We start from the raw sequence: 16,148 nt of genomic DNA, 5'->3' as shown, positions 1-16,148 counted from the left end.
AGGAGCATTTCCACTTGCTGATGGAAGTGTGGCATATTTTCAAACTGAATCATAATGGAATTCTCATGTGTCATGAACATTGCGCAATGCATTAAGGCCAGCCCCAATCTTCACTGAATCATGGCTCTCTGGTGGTTGCACGCATATGTCCAGGTCAAGCTTGGTGTCAGATGCCGAGACAGGAGTCCTGAAAGTACGCAAGAAACACGTGACAAACCTGCCCCTATTAAACAACGCTTGTCGACTAATGGAACAGCTCCAAATATACATTCGCTCATGAGCACAGTCCTCAAATTAAATTACTTTTATTGTATTTAGTTTAGATAATAATACAGAATGTCGTGCGTGTCACTGGGGACAATCAGTGTATAACTTGCAAATCCAGACACAAGTCAATTTCACATTTAACTATGAAATATATTCCAAATGGATATCTATGGAACTCCACAATTCGGGGCTTGCAGGCATCCTCATCATTCAGTAGGTCACACCTCTTCTGTGGCTGCACGAGTTTTCACCGCTTGCCCAGGTTTGTGTGTATGAACCTTTAACACCTTGAAAGTGTGTAAGAAAGCTGCGTAAGGAATTGACTTAAGCTCAAACAGGGGAATATACCCCTAAATGAATAAAAAGACCGCAATTGGACCAGGCTTGCATAAATCTACAGCGAGTGGCCCAACAAATATTTGCGCAACGTTGCAAAGGGTTGCCGAATAGCTACCATATTTTCCGGACTATAAATGACAGTTTTTTCATAGTTTGGCTGGGGGTGCGACTTATACTCAGGAGCGATTTATGGGTGAAATTATTAACACATTATTATATCATTTCACATGTTATTTTCACATTAAACTGCAAGAGGCCGCTCTAGACCTGTGTTGATAAAACCACGATGAGTCTGACATAAGCGACGTAGAAGAGGAAGCGCTGCATCTTCGACCTCCGGAGTTGGTGGAGTTGCTGTAAAGTGACACAGAGGATGAAGACTCCATTGGCTTTAGTGATTTGGAGTGACACTGATGGTTTGGTGAACTTGTTAGCATGTTCTTTATGCTATAGTTACAGTATCTGAACAACTCTTAATATGTTACTTGAACATACCAGGCGCGTTCTCAGTTCGTCGTTTATGCGTCATGTAACATAAACATATCGTACACTTATTCAGCGTGTTGTTTTCTCTTTTATTTTTATTTTAAATTGCCTTGGAAGATGGCATGTATGTTCTTGGTGTTGGATTTTATCAAATAAATTTCCCCCCCAAAATGAGACTTATACTCCAGTGCAACTCATATGTTTTTTTCTTCTTTATTATGCATTTTATGGTTGGTGCGACCTATACTCCGGAGCGATTTATAATCCGGAAAATACGGTAAGTGTAATGTAAAGATCATTCTTCAGTGTGCTCAGGGGAAATACCATATATGTAAGAGCAAAAGCTTTTTTGTAAACTGACATAAGATATTGGATGGTTTCAAATAGGGATTACCCACATTTTGGTTGTTCAAATAAAAATCAGCACATATCAATCAAGATGAAAAAGAGGAAGAAGAAGAAGAAATTAAAATGCCCTGGAACATCAACCTTTCTGTCCAGAGGGATAAAAGCCTTCCTCTGCCTGTCTACGTGCCATGTCTGAGTTGTCATGACTCGTATTCCGTTGTCAGCCAACGGCTTGAAGACGAACGTTTAAAATTGCACCAGCACCTTGCCTAATGCTGCGTGAAATGACTAAACAAGGCAGGGATGAAGGGATGTACAGTGGTGCAGTCGAGGGTGCGTGAGGATTTTAGTTAGAAGTAGTTGTTTTCGAAAATCCCTTCAATTTATCTGCCCAATTTCGCCTTCTTGGCGGCAAAGACTGTTTTGCTCTGTTGCACTGTATTTGTGCCCGGAAGCCGTGTTAGCTGCTCAAGTGAAGACTCTTCGCAGGAACTCAGGTTTGTGCTCCAGGCTAACCATAATTGCTTTCTTGTTTTAGTACAGAACAGTCCAGTGACTTCCTCAATCTAGCAAACAGTGTTGTATATTCTTATTCGAGTGAAGGGATGAAATCAAAGGCTAGACTGGGAAGCAAATGATTTTTCATCATGCTGTTTTTTGTTTTTTTGTGTCAGTTGTTCAAACAATGTAATCTGGATCAAAATTATCCAGATTTGGAAATCCCACTTTTTTTTTTTTTTTGCTATGCAGAAACGTTATCCGCCTTAGTTTTATGCCAGTTTTTTAAAGCAGCATTGGTTTGGATCACCCTGATCCAGACATGCCATTTTCAAGATTACCAAATCCATATTACCAGTGCTCTAAATGGGACAACATATCACGATGTGGGCTACCAGTAATGTAAAGGTACAACAGGTAGAAAAGCCAACATGGGGCTTCTACTCAACCAGCTAGACACACCTGTGGCTAAAGCCAAACTCTGGTATGGGTTCTACTCCCTGGACCTGGATTTGCCACCTCTGATTTTAAGACAAACCATAAAAAAATAACAAACATCCATTTCTATTTGTGATTTATTTTATGAGGACTCATCTGAGTCGCAACAAATAAGAAATGTACAAAAACAAATACATGGTTGATATTTTGAAGAAGTCTTAAGGCTAAATCTCAAATATTTGACAAAATTAAGATTGTTGTTTCTTTGAAATAAATTCACAGTAATGAATGACAGAAATTGTGATTTTTTTCAATTTTGTTTGCGACTGAAATTTGTCTGGGGGTTTATTTCATGGGGACATTTTTACTTTGTTTTTACATGATGATACTGAAAGCCTTAATTGGTCGCGGTAACAATAATAAATACAATAAAATATATCCATTCATCCATCTATTTTCCAACCTGCCTATCCTCACAAGTTTTGCGGGAATGCCAGAGCCTATCCCAGCTGACTTCGGGCATGATGAGGGTGACGAGTCTGTTTGATTCGAAGTAACATTGTTTTTATGTTTGATTCGAAGTAACATTGTTTTTTTGGGGGAGGGGGGCAGGGGGGGCATTGCTTATCACTTGTCATCATCTGTGTTTTTCCGTCATGATCTGTGGTTTCTTTTATTTATTTATTTTTACTCTGAAACAGGGCAGTTTTACTTTTCTGTGTTGCGATTTAATTTTGGTCTGTCATAGTTCGCTTGCTCTCCCTCCCCCCACTTATATTTTCAGGCGGCATGCCACATGTGCCTCATTTATGAGATTGAAGTCAAAACATTTTGGCTCCTCAGGCATTGGAAAATACTGTTGCAGATGGTGAAGTGATAAATTGTAGCCTTCGGAAGGCAAATCAGCCGCAAGTAATTGGTGACGTATTCTTCGTAGGTTAAGTAAGAAAGACTTGAAAAGTTTTTTATTTCTCTTACTTGTGTATGAATAAATGCAGAATCTGGCCGAGCATCCACTGCGCCGCCATATTGGCAACAGATGTGCTTCCTCGCTGTGTTCTGACAGCAGCGCAACGCCTCAGCTGAGCTCGCCATCCCTGGCTAGCTGCAGTCTTTTATTTATTTATTTATTTTTCACCACCACTTGCTCCTGATGTGTCCCTTCTCATGTTCCTCATGTGTGTGAGCTTTGAGTCGACATTCTGCTCTAACCTCTGCAACTTCTGCACTGGATTAAAACAAGTGAGAGTTGAAGGTGACTCAAGGTTGGCAATTCCTTGCTCCGAGGGCTTCAAGGAAACATGGACCAAGTTGAAATGAGACCAATTAAGAGTGACTTTGATATGTGAGAAGAGTGACTTTGCCCCTTTCTCAGGAAGATGATATAGACTGAAGGTGGGAGGGAGGTGAACGTTGGATTTGTTGCTGAACCCGGGGACACTCAATCATGGCATTCATGATAGGAGCCTCATTCAATTGTCCCCCCCTGGCAATTTCTGGGCTTTGTCGCCATCAAACACTAATGTAAGCAGCGCCTTTTGAAGGTGACGTTTTTGCCGAAAAGGTTGGCTGCAGTGCCAATGCCGACTTTGATAAATTATTTTCATTTATGGAGCACGCTCTGCACCTGTGTGTGGCTCTAACGAAAGATGCTGGCCAAACCCCGCACCTCACTACATTATGTTGCACATGAGCGTGCCAAAATATGTATCATGAGTGTCTGTTGCAAAGGCACTACATAATTCGACATAAAGGTTGCACGACTGTGACTTCGGGATGAGTGTCAAGTTGACACTATGAGACACAAGTCGAAGGCACGGAGCTTCTGCTGCACATAGCCTCTAGGAAGGAGCTGCCATCTGAGGGGAATGCACCCCACGATGTTCGTGACACTCACCATACGTCAAATGTGAGCATCGGTGCTTTCGTTGTGGGCTATGAAACATAATTGAATGCTACTGAATCGTAATTGTGTTTTGATTATTAATGTTTCCGCCAAGATGCACGAGCCGATTACAGGATTCCACTGCTCTATGTATTCTTCATTAAATACATGTCGTATTAGCATGACAAATTGCATACAAACTGTCTATACGCGTCCCTGGTGACTGTCGCCTGCATGCACAAATGTGTGGATATGACATAAGACAATCTGTGGATGAGAAATGTAAATGAATAATTTTGATGGGCAAATTGTCCCCCGAGCGGCCGAGCACTCTGGGAAGGAGTTGTAAATCGACGCCAGGAAGTTCACGTCGCTCCCTGGGATGCTGATTCCTTTTGTCCCACCGTCTTGCATGTCCTATACTTAACATATTCACTGGATATTTCTTTAAAATATGCATAGGGCAGGCGCTTAAAACAACCTAGGGGATATTAATTATGCATAACGGCTCCCGTTGCTCTGCCTGGTGTCTCCTGAACAGTTGGCAGCTGTGTCCTGGCATAATAGGCCTGTCATTTCTTCATTTGTTCCTGGGTAGCTTGGAGGTAAACCTAAGAGAGGACAGGGTGACAGCTTGTGTGAAACAGGATGTTGGCTCTTTTTTTTTCTCCCCGCCCAACCCCTCAGTTTGTGTTCAAAATGTTGAACAAAGGTAGGTCTCAATTGGTGACTGACAACATTACTCAATCCCAAGTAGAGACTGTCTGCGTCATAGTTCACATCGCACAGCAGAAAACTAGCAAAATCCTTCCGGATCAGAAACCGTGGAATTTCTCAGGCCGAATTCCACCTAAAGTTGGATGAATCTGAATTTGACTCAAAATTGTCGCGGAAACGTCTGTACTTACGCCAAACACAACTTTGACATGATGTTACGCAACATATCAGCACAGGTGAGACCTCACTTCAGCGAACATCAAATACACAACCATGCATGTGTGTTTTGCTTTCCGTTGCATTCCAAAAGAAGCAATGGATGAAAAATGTGTTGGCCTAGTTGTTATTCACGTGCCACTTTAATGACGCGCTGTGCTTTTCATACCCCTGATGTTCTTGAACTAGTGTTCAAATGCATCACTCTTTTCTTTTTGTTGTTGTTGTTTTTTTGTTTTGTTACACTGACATGAAATTCATGTTTGAAGAAGTTAGCTAATGTTCCCTTGGCTGTACTGGAAAAGATAGCATCGGTTTACGTCTGGGTCCTAAGTCTCTAACATAAAGCAGCAAACTCTTATTTTTATTTTTTTTGGACAAATTTCATTGAGAAATGATGGCTCGCAGAGTGCTGAAGTACCGACAAGACCTTGCTCTATTTGTTCAAAGGAAAAAACACCAAGCATTTAAAAAAAGAAAACATCATAGAATGAAGTGAAATGGTTTCATCCGCATTTATCATTCATCACGGAGCGACTTGAAGCGACAACTCGGGTCATGTCATTGCGAATGGCATCGATGCAACACGAAAGAAGGGTTGCGCGCGAGCATGTTCGCCAGCCACCTCACCGTCGCATCACACGACTGGTGTTCTTCAGCCCTCCTGAAATCTTAATTTAGTCTTCTTTTAGCCCCACTACTGTACACAATGTTGCGAGACATGGAGACAGGTTGGGATGAGTCAGAACAGGACATTGCTTCAACCAAACATATCGGCGTACATGCTTTTCCTCTCGATGTAACCTCGCGAAAGACAGAACCGGGTTTCCCCGAAGCTCACAGAGAATTACTTAATAAGCTTTTGTTCGCGCCTTATGCTAAAAATAGACTTGCTTGTCAGGTTGGGATTTTCGAAGATCAGAAAGAACGAGAACCGTCCTCACTTGTCAAAAGTGCCTCTTCAAGCATAAGGGCCTGCTTTTGTTTTGTTCGACACACAATTGACAAGGCTATGCGTCGTCACCATCCCTCCTGACACCTAGATAATTACGATGATGGAGAAATCTCATTGTCAGCATCACTATTTTATATGATGAGAACACCGTTTCACCGCAGCTTTTCATGTTTATTTGCATCCTGTTGTCCATTTATGATTTGCACGCCACTGCAGGCATAATGAAATTGTGCACCCAAACACTCACGTTAATATTCAGGCGTGGAAGCGCACATCTGTCATCTTTTGGTTGTTTTGATTTATTTGTGCCCAGTGGGAGCCGCTGTAATGAATAGGGGGGTAGGGGGGTTCTTAAGTGCGTGTTTCGATCATGTACATCATAAGTGACGCAGACACAGGAGTGGGGAATGGTTATTTTTTACTGCATACCTATCAGTGGAAAGCCCTGAGGGGGTTGTGACGATGTGACTTGGCAGTGAACAAACTCAAACACTACAACACACGCAAACGTGCGCACGCACGCACACACACACGCACATTAATTTTGGCCTCAGTTTCCACGGCTCAATCAATATCCAGCTGCTTCCCCGGAGACCTGCTGTCTACCTGCCTGCGAGAAGTCTACATATTTAGTTTCTCGGCCTTTTTCAATTTTGTTGGTAATACTCTGGGTGCAATGTGTGTGCGCTTGCCCCCGGTTTCCTCATGCTCCTTCTTTCTCTCTTTATCTTTTTTTAGCCTTCCTGTCTGTACTGTCATCTCTTTTTCAGCATGTCTGCACTATGCCTCGACACCAACGAAAGTATACGTGTCAATCTAACTAGTCTTTGAAAAATCTGCAAGGTCATACTGCTCCCTCCCCCCTGCAGGTATAGCTGCAGTTGCTGAATCTATCTATCTATCTATCTATCTATCTATCTATCTATCTATCTATCTATCTATCTATCTATCTATCTATCTTCATATTTATAAATATGGATATCATTGAGACAGGTTTTCGCTGTTAGCGGGTCCATATCCCCGCAAATAATGGATGTCCACAGTATACAAATACTGTATGTATTAAAATATATATTTATTTACTTATTTGGTATTGGAGTAATTAAAAATAATCACATTACATTTCTTGTATATTACGGTACTTGGATTACACTACAAACAAACATTTTTAACAGGTACTGTAATTAATACCTGTAAGGGCAGCCCGGTGGTCCAGTGTTTAGCGTCTCGACCTCACAGTGCAGGGGTACCGGGTTCCAGCTGTGTGGAGTTTGCATGTTCTCCCCGGGCCTGCGTGGGTTTTCTCCGGGTACTCCAGTTTCCTCCCACATTCCAAAAACATGCATGGCAGGCTGGTTGAACATTCGAAATTGTCCCCAGGTGTGACTGTGAGTGTGAATGGTTGTTCCGAGTGGCTGCTGCCCGGAGACGGCTGGGATAGGCTCCAGTAACGAGGTAAAGTTCTGTGATTTCCTCAACAAAATATAAGACAATTCATAACAGTTGGCAGGTCTGACAACCGTAATCATAATTTTATAAATATTCAGTGACTCCCCCATACACTCAAGAGCGGATTCAACGCAGGTGACGCAGTGTGTGTAAATGAATGCTCTGCTTGGATTTTAAATTAGTGTTCTGGCCGCTTCTTCACTCTCAAGTATATTATTGAACCTGTGTTTGGTTGCAATTGTTTGCTTTCAGCCGTGACTGGGTACATCGCTTGTTATTCTACCGGCTGGAATGCTGAATTCATACTAATTTATCTTGATCCTCTTTGGTTATTTAATTGCTTGTGTTAATTTCAATTTACTGCTCTTTCCTTTGCTTACAGTAGAAATCTTTTGACTTGAAATTAAGCGTCTATGGTAATAATGGGTTTTAATATACGATAATTATAATGACTGTGTGGTCCGGTGGTTAGCGCGTCAACCTCACAGTGCAGAGGGTGTGGGTTTGGTCCCGGCTCCGCCTCGCTGTGTGGAGTTTGCATGTGCTCCCCGGCCTGCGTGGATTTTCTCCCGGTGCTCCGGTTTCCTCCCACATTCCAAAAACATGCATGGCAGGCTGATTGAACACTCTAAATTCTTCCTAGGTGCGAGTGTGAGCGTGAATGGTTGCTCGTCTGTGTGTGCCCTGCGATTGGCTGGCAACCGGTTCAGGGTGTACCCCGCCTACTGCCCGAAGACGGCTGGGATAGGCTCCAGCTAGCCCCGCCACCCTTGTGAGGGTAAAGCGGTTCAGAATGAATGTAAATTTTCTCCTGATTCCCCCCTGTCTTTAACACCTGTCTATCTTGGCTAATGATCCCTGCTTTAGGTTGTTGTCCTTTTTTCAGCTTCAGTTGGCAGACAGATGTTTTTAAGTCAAACCGCAAATTGTGTTGATAAACGTTGAGATTTTTTGTTCGTTTGTTTTGTGTCAATGATAGTAATGCATGCATGATTTCAAGCCAACATATTTTACACTTGGGATGAGTTCTGGTTGGTGGTGTTTTGTGTCCTCTTGCCCCCGCCTAGTCTTAAAAAAAAAATCAAATTGGGTTTCATCTGTCTAGAAATTGATTTTACAGAGTCATGTGCAACATCCATGTTTTTGTTTTTGTTTTTGCAAACTTCAAATGTGCAGCAATATCAGCGGTACTGTCATTATCTTTTTTGCCACTTGTTTAGAATGCTCAGCTATAACAGGAAGAAGTTAGTCAGCTTCAATCACGGAGTCATTGTCTTCTTGGCCCACTTCCCGCTCAGTGGACAAAGAGCGGCGGCACCAAAATGAGCACTCGGATCGAGAAAGCACAGGGGGTTTACACCTTTCTTTTCACGTAGGGCCGGACTGGCCATCATGCTTACCAGGCACATGCCTGGTGGGCTGGCATCTTCAGGAGCTGATTAATTTCCCCCCCCCAACTATTCATGTTTTGAATACATTTTCCCCCAAATCTTAACCCAAGTCCCAAATAGTGAGCAGCCCTTTAAGCAAATTAGAGCATTTACAGTAACTTATGCAATAAACAGCATTGGCAGAGATACATGTTGGTCAGCAGTGACACTTGTCAAGGGGCACAGTGAATGACATCACTGACAGAATATGTCTGGTAAAGAGAGTCATTAGATTCTTGCAGCTGGTGTTAATGAAAAACATTGCCTTTACATCATAACATGAAAGTCATTGTTCCTGAAGTAATTATTATTATTGATTTATTTTTTGACACTGTGCTTTTTAGATGTGTTTTTTTTTTCACATGAGGAGTGGAATTAGGACCCAGAGGCAGACATGACACGAAAGTTGAAAATGACAAGTCTTTATCTACCAAAAATACAAAGTAACTGCAGGGAACAGGGCTGTGTGTAAAAGACAAGGAAGAGAGCTGAGATTCAACTGGAAGAAAGCTTACCGTACTGCCAATATGTCACTGAATTACTTCAGCTTATACACTGATTCTAAAGGTGACATAATAAAAGTACCAAAGCAAAAAAACGGCCAACAGCAACTGCATCGCAGCTGCATAGCAACTGATACATCAACTAACAACCAGACACAACAGATTTGATTGAATGAACCACCAAACTCAGTATGCAAAGTGGCGTCGGTGACAGTCTGATTGGCTGTTCGCCAGTCGATACAAATCAGTACATGAGATACGAGCTTGGTCATGGCAAAGAAAAAGGCCCAAACCTGTCTTTTTACTTGGGCTTGTTGTTGCTTTTGTTGCGGATTGCGTTGTGTGTTGGATCTAGATATCTGTGAATTTTGTTTCATGGAACCGTGTCTGTGCATGGCATAGGGAACTGTCACGGTTCGGACGAACTGAATAATGTTTTTGAATCCCAGAATAGTAGACTCCAGACAAAACTCCGTAGCAAAAAAATATTTAATACAAAAACATAAAGCGCTGGTCAAATAAGAACCAGGAAAAGACAAACAATACGATAACCAAAAGCGCTTGCAAAAAAGGCAAGGACGAAAATAACCCGAGACTACAAAACGAAATGCAAAGAACCTAACCCGGGTAAGCAATGGACAATTAACAAAAACAAAAAACATACTTACAAAATACATAGTACCAAGAGAACACTGCAATGGTTTTATATCAAATTATCTTGTTTTATGTTCCAGTTTATTGAAGTACAGTAAGCCACTTTGTTTCAGCTGCAGTCACTTTTTAAAGTGCTCTATAAATAAATAAAGTTAAGTTCATTTTGTGCTTCAGCGCTACTTAAATTGAAAAACCATCTTCTAAATATAGCGGTCTTCACCAATTTCACACCTGTTTGATTGAGTGAACACAGCGGCTGTTATTTGGGGTCTTAGTAAGAGATCACAATCTTATTAAATGTGCGCACAACATGCACATCAACAGTGTCTGCAATCTGTTCAAGCTAACATGCAAAGTTCTGACCACTATGGCATTTTAAGAAGTCAGGCCCCAAGAGTTTTACATTTTAAAGGAAGTCAATTCAGAGCTCAGGGTCAGACTAAGCTTGTCTTGAGCCTCCTTTCTGGAATACCTCCAAGGTCAAGACAGAGAAACACAGCAGCAACTTGAAATCAATTTGTGAGTGCAGGAAATTCCAGGAAGGAATCTGGCGAAACATTTATCCACAGAAGAAAAAAAAAAGCACATCCGGCAACATGATTTTTAGGGACAATATTTTGGATTGATGAAGTCATTTTAACCTATTTTAAATGTAACCATATATTTGAAGTCATTAAATCAGGCACAAGGAGAAGATCAACATTGCTGTTGTCTTTCATGATACCACATCAAGTAGCCCATCCCGCTGTGGTATGACATCCAAAGATGCACACTTAAGGACAAGTCCTTTAATGTGTGTGCACACGTGTGTGTCTGTGTGTGCGCACAAAAGAAGCTAGGTCTCCTCTGAAAGGAAACACATTTGCCTATGACAAGACATTATTTCTCCGAGGGGGGCAGGAGCCAACTGCCATGGACTTTCTCGTGTGGCACACACTCACGGCTGAGCTAAATTGAAGTGAGAAATGGCCGAATGAGGTCATGAAGTGATTTCATTCAGTCTGTTCACTCAAAAGACAAATTCGTTTGAATGAGTCATTTCTTGAATGATGGCAACACGAGCACTGTCGACCGTCCTGCCCCCCCCCAAAAAAAGCTTCGCACTAGGGTTTTAATAGTTCGTGATTTTGCATTATAGTTAGGCTTTTTTTGCATTGTGTTTTAAATTCAGTTAGTTTTTATCCAAAATGCTTCATTTTAGTTTAGTAGTAATTTAGTTTTGGTACAAATTTTATATTATATATATACTGTATATATATATATATATATATATATATATATATATATATCCATTGAATGTGTGTGTGTGTTTGTGTGTGTTGAGTGCAAGATGTTCAAAAAAGTAGCATTGTGTAAAAAAATCAACTACAGTTTTTAAACAACTGCATTACTGATATAAACAAATTTAAAATCAACCCCCAAAAGCTCGTGTATGACATTAATTAAGGATGAAATCAAAGGAAAATTACTTAGTTTTAGTTGGTTTGATGGATGTGATTTGTAGTTTCATTTTTACATCATTTTTTAAAGCATTTTTTAAAGCATTTTCATTTTTATATATTTCATCAACAAAAATGTTTAGTCAATTTTAGGTGTTTTTTTTCTCATTAGTTTCCATTAACTACAATGACTTTCCCTGGAATGGAAATGGGCGGTGACACACTTGAAGTTGGTGCACTTTTCACATTGTCATAATGCGCATGCGCACCTGTGCACCACTTATTTGCATTCATCATTTATTCATTCATCTTCCTAACCGCTTATATCCTCACTAGGGTTGCGGGGGGTGCTGGAGCCTATCCCAGCCATCTTTGGGCAGTAGGCGGGGGACACCCTGAACTAGTTGCCAGCCAATCGCAGAGCAATCATTGTATAAGATAGGCATAAGCGTGAAGGGTCTTGCCCAAGGACCCACACTGGATAGTGGAGTGTGCTCGATGCCTTACCAACTGAGCTATCCAGCCGCTATCACTTATTTGCACTCCCAGTAATAATTAACCAGAATAGACTCGTCGTATGCCCGTTACAGTCGCAGGAACAACATAGAGATTGCTCTTTTATTAATGGTTCAACCTCGGTGAATGTCTCTGCTCTGCAGAGCGTCTTACTGGTAAACTGGTAAACCAATTTTCAGACCTCTGGGGATTCATTTGAAAAGCCAAGAACACTTACACACTGTACAGCTGCAAACAAAAGTTCAAGTGTCCTAACATTTTTATGCCCCCTACGTATGGTCATGAGTTGGTCATGAGTCCTCACCTCGTCAGGAGTTAGCAGGAGGGTGGTCTTCCCTCTAAAGTTGTTAGTTCCTTGTTAAGGCTCCTCCCGTGGGCACAGGCGAGTTGATGCCTCCGGCAACGCTATGAGGGGCTTAAATTAGCTCCAAATACTGTACATGACAACCACTTTGGTGATGTAAATAATGAAAAAAGCCCACGATCTATGGCATCACATAAGTAACAATCATGTTTTTTAAAATGACAGTGAGAGGTTTTCTTGTATGTTGAGAATAAATATTTCAAATGACCCCCGCACGGTGGCAGCAGGAACCTTGACGCCATGACTCAAACGTACTCCTATGAGTCCCTGAACCACAAGAACATACTGGCCCCACTAAAAACATGCATTTGATGCTGTCTGGTTGTTTTTCTTGTTTTCTTATTTTTTGGTGAAATGGCATGCCGGGAGGTCTTAAATAAAAAATGTATGCAGGGCGCAGAAAACGGATGGCAGAATGTTGCGAGGGCTTTTTATGTGGTTCATTTAGATTTTGTCAGATTCAGAATTTAAGGTTGATTACTTTTGCTGTGGATTTGTTTGACAAAGTGGCAGACTGTAAAAGAAACACGTGAAAGGCCTATAAATACATACAATTCCCTGCCTCACTAGAAAGGAAGTAGCTTTTTTTTCTCGCTTTCTTTAAATACCGTACAACTTAAAAGGTTGATATATTTTTGGTGTTTAGGAAAGAAATAATTTAAAAAACTGCTGAACATTCTGGAAATAATGCCATCTCAGGACCTTCAAAAGGCTGTAGCTCATCTAAAGGTAGGTCTGTGTACAAACTTTAGACCTAACGGATTGGCTCAAACACTGCTACCTTTACATTAACCAAAGCATTTTTCTCTGACCAAGCTTGACCCCAATCTCATCTGAGGCTGTACTGCTTGACTGAACCTACCCCTTTGCCATTGTTTACTCTTTGATAGAATTGGGACATACAGTACCTGGCATTGCAAGTTTTGCACATGGGGCATATGCCCGTCTGAAAAACAACACACAATTGAAACTACTTAACAAATAGTATATTGCTTCATCCCACGGTAGGAAATTAAGTCTTTTACTTCTCCCCCGACAGCTTGAAAGTAGTCAGGTTTTCATATGCTGGAAGCAGTTTTCTCCTAAAATGTCATCGGCCTCCTTCCCAGCTGCCTTTGATTAGTATGCTGAAACGTTTTAAGAGCTGCATACGAGTTGCATATGATTGCGGGTTGGCGAATGGTCTGCATTGAGTTAACATTGCAAAGACAGCTGGCTGACAGTTGCTTCCAAAAAAGTGGGCCCAAATGTGGTCTCAATGTTGTATGCCCTCGCTGTAGTATTATCAGCAGTTAATAGGAGTGTTTGTTGGTGGTGTTCGACATTTTCTAACAAAAATGGACAATTCAGAATTTGCAGACAGTTTTGGAGTCAATAATATTTAAATCGCTAAACATATATTCAAGAGATGGGTAATGGGTACTGGTTGTTTTCTGTTCTTTGCAGGTGATGGCTGTAAAGAACACATAGTCTTGTGCAACCCGACAGGTTAGCTGTAAAATCATTAAAGTTCCTCTTTCAAGTTACCAATTAGAAATGCCCCAAGAAGCCTTGGCACAAATTCGCTATTGTGCTGTGTGCGAGTATTCTAATTGAAACAGGCGCTGCACCAGCTCCCCTGCTGCACCTGCAAATCTCATTTTGATCAGAGCTGTTCGCGCTGCAGCTAATCACGCTGTAGATGACATACCTCAGCGGCCCTGACACATTCAAATGAGTTAATGATGATGCTTGTGGGGCCATAATAACGATGCTAACCGATGAGGCAATTTCCCACTAAACGGGCTAGTTGATCTCCTGTTACATGTGTGACACAGGTGCCATTGGCTTTGTGAGTTAAGATTTAATGAATGCATTACTCAAATAAATGAGAGCTCAAATTAGCAAGTTGTGCTTTCCGATTTGACTTCCAGCATAATCGCTTCGCATCAGTTTTTCACATCGGTTGCACATGACTAAACTAAGTTGAACGCATGTCATTTGTTTATACTTGAGGAAAACACGGACACTTTACACTGGTTTACCACAACTGATGTACATGTTCACAATAAGTACTGTAAATACTCCCTTTTTTTTTTTTGTCTAATTTGACTGACAAGTGGTAGCAAGGCAAAATGCGGGGTGCCATGTGCTATTTAGCAGCCACTAGGGGCATATCCAGAAATTAACAATTTTACCAGCGTACTTGATGATGATGATGAAAATGATTTCTTTGCGTCAATCACCACCCTGTTGACCAAGTTCTCGTGTGATTAACAGCAAAAATAATGCTAGGTTGCGCAATGTATGGAAAAAAACACTAGATTCAAACCGAGACCAAATTTTAAAATGGCTGATAACATTAAACCACTTGTATTATACGACTTATTTTCTACGTGTTGTGACAAGGCAGCGGAAGTGAAGAAAAAATTTGTCCTCATTTCTCATTTCCTGCTTTTCGACGAATGACAGATCATTCGGAATACTGACGAGTGGGGCACTCCTCGAGGTGTGCTGGCAGAGGTCTTCACTACTATCATATCTATAATTACATTTTTGTGCAGGATTTCGACTGCTGGTTGAAATCTGAATCAAACCTACTTTGGAGAAGGGCGCATATGCTCTGTTTAGCCTTCACTTTTAGTTGGTTGCTTCCATTGTGTATGCTGTCATGTTACTGATGTGTCCATTCATGCCTGATGTGAGAATAAACCAAAAGTAGCCTTTGGCTATGTCTCTTATCTTACGCTGGAGTAAAAGAGAATATCAAGAGTTGGCCTCATTTTGATGTAGGTACTAAGTTGTTTCTTGGAAGGCTAAAGCATTAAAGGGATGGTACATTTTTTTTGCCATTTTCAGAAAAAAATACATATTTTGCCAATAATTTAGATTGATAACTTCTTTTTTTCATGAACCTCTAGTGACTTTAAAAATGTTTTTTGTTGTTGTTGTTGTTTTTTTTAATAATGTTGCTCACTGCTATTTTAGTTCAACATGTAACTAGACAAGTGTTGGATCAGATTGCCCAATCATATATGCACACACCGGTGTCCGATGTAATGCACCTACACTCGCATCAATCCTGAAAGAATAAAGCCATCGTTTCCAGCCAATACTGAGAAGTCGAACAAGTTATATTCCACTTTTGACGTGAAAGATGCAGCGTAAGCTGGTGTATTTTTGGCACAGTTTGGAGAGCTAGCGATCCAGGAAGTGTTATTTCGCTCGCGAGCTATAACTACATGAAAAATGCTGGAAAATGCAAATATATGTCCTCCTACCTGACGCGCAAGATCACCAGAGAGTGCAACTTTGGTCTGGTGTCTTGACGGTGTCATTAATGAGTGTGGCTCTGCACATTATGGACGTAACAGCCATACGACTGTCGGCTGCTCTCGAATCCTCACCTCCCTCTTCTGGCTCGTTAAAAATAGTTGGTGTTACTGTCACTGCATGGCTGTCTCATCTCCAAATGTTTTATCACTGCTTGTCTAGGAAATTTTCACAAACATGTGACGCGCCTGCTTTTACAGAGTGTCAACTGCCTGCACACAGGGATCGACAAAACTTGCATAAGTACACTTTTTGTAATGGTAGTGTGTGGAATAACATGCTGGCATATACTGTATGTTGTTTGCCGTTTCTGGTTGACCCCTTGCAAATTT

At 41.2% G+C, this 16,148-nt stretch overlaps 1 long non-coding RNA gene across 7 annotated transcripts in view; it reads left to right on the top strand.

Annotated features, from left to right (window-relative positions):
- LOC147211355 (uncharacterized) overlaps window positions 1-16,148 on the top strand; it is a 148,953-nt gene that overhangs the window by 87,175 nt on the left and 45,630 nt on the right. The window lies entirely within an intron of this gene.

This window comes from Hippocampus guttulatus, chromosome 1, assembly GCF_054856545.1.
Source record: "Hippocampus guttulatus isolate MCC_2025c chromosome 1, RoL_Hgut_1.0, whole genome shotgun sequence".
Lineage (NCBI taxonomy): Eukaryota > Metazoa > Chordata > Actinopteri > Syngnathiformes > Syngnathidae > Hippocampus > Hippocampus guttulatus.
This window is presented reverse-complemented; position numbering and strand designations above follow the sequence as displayed.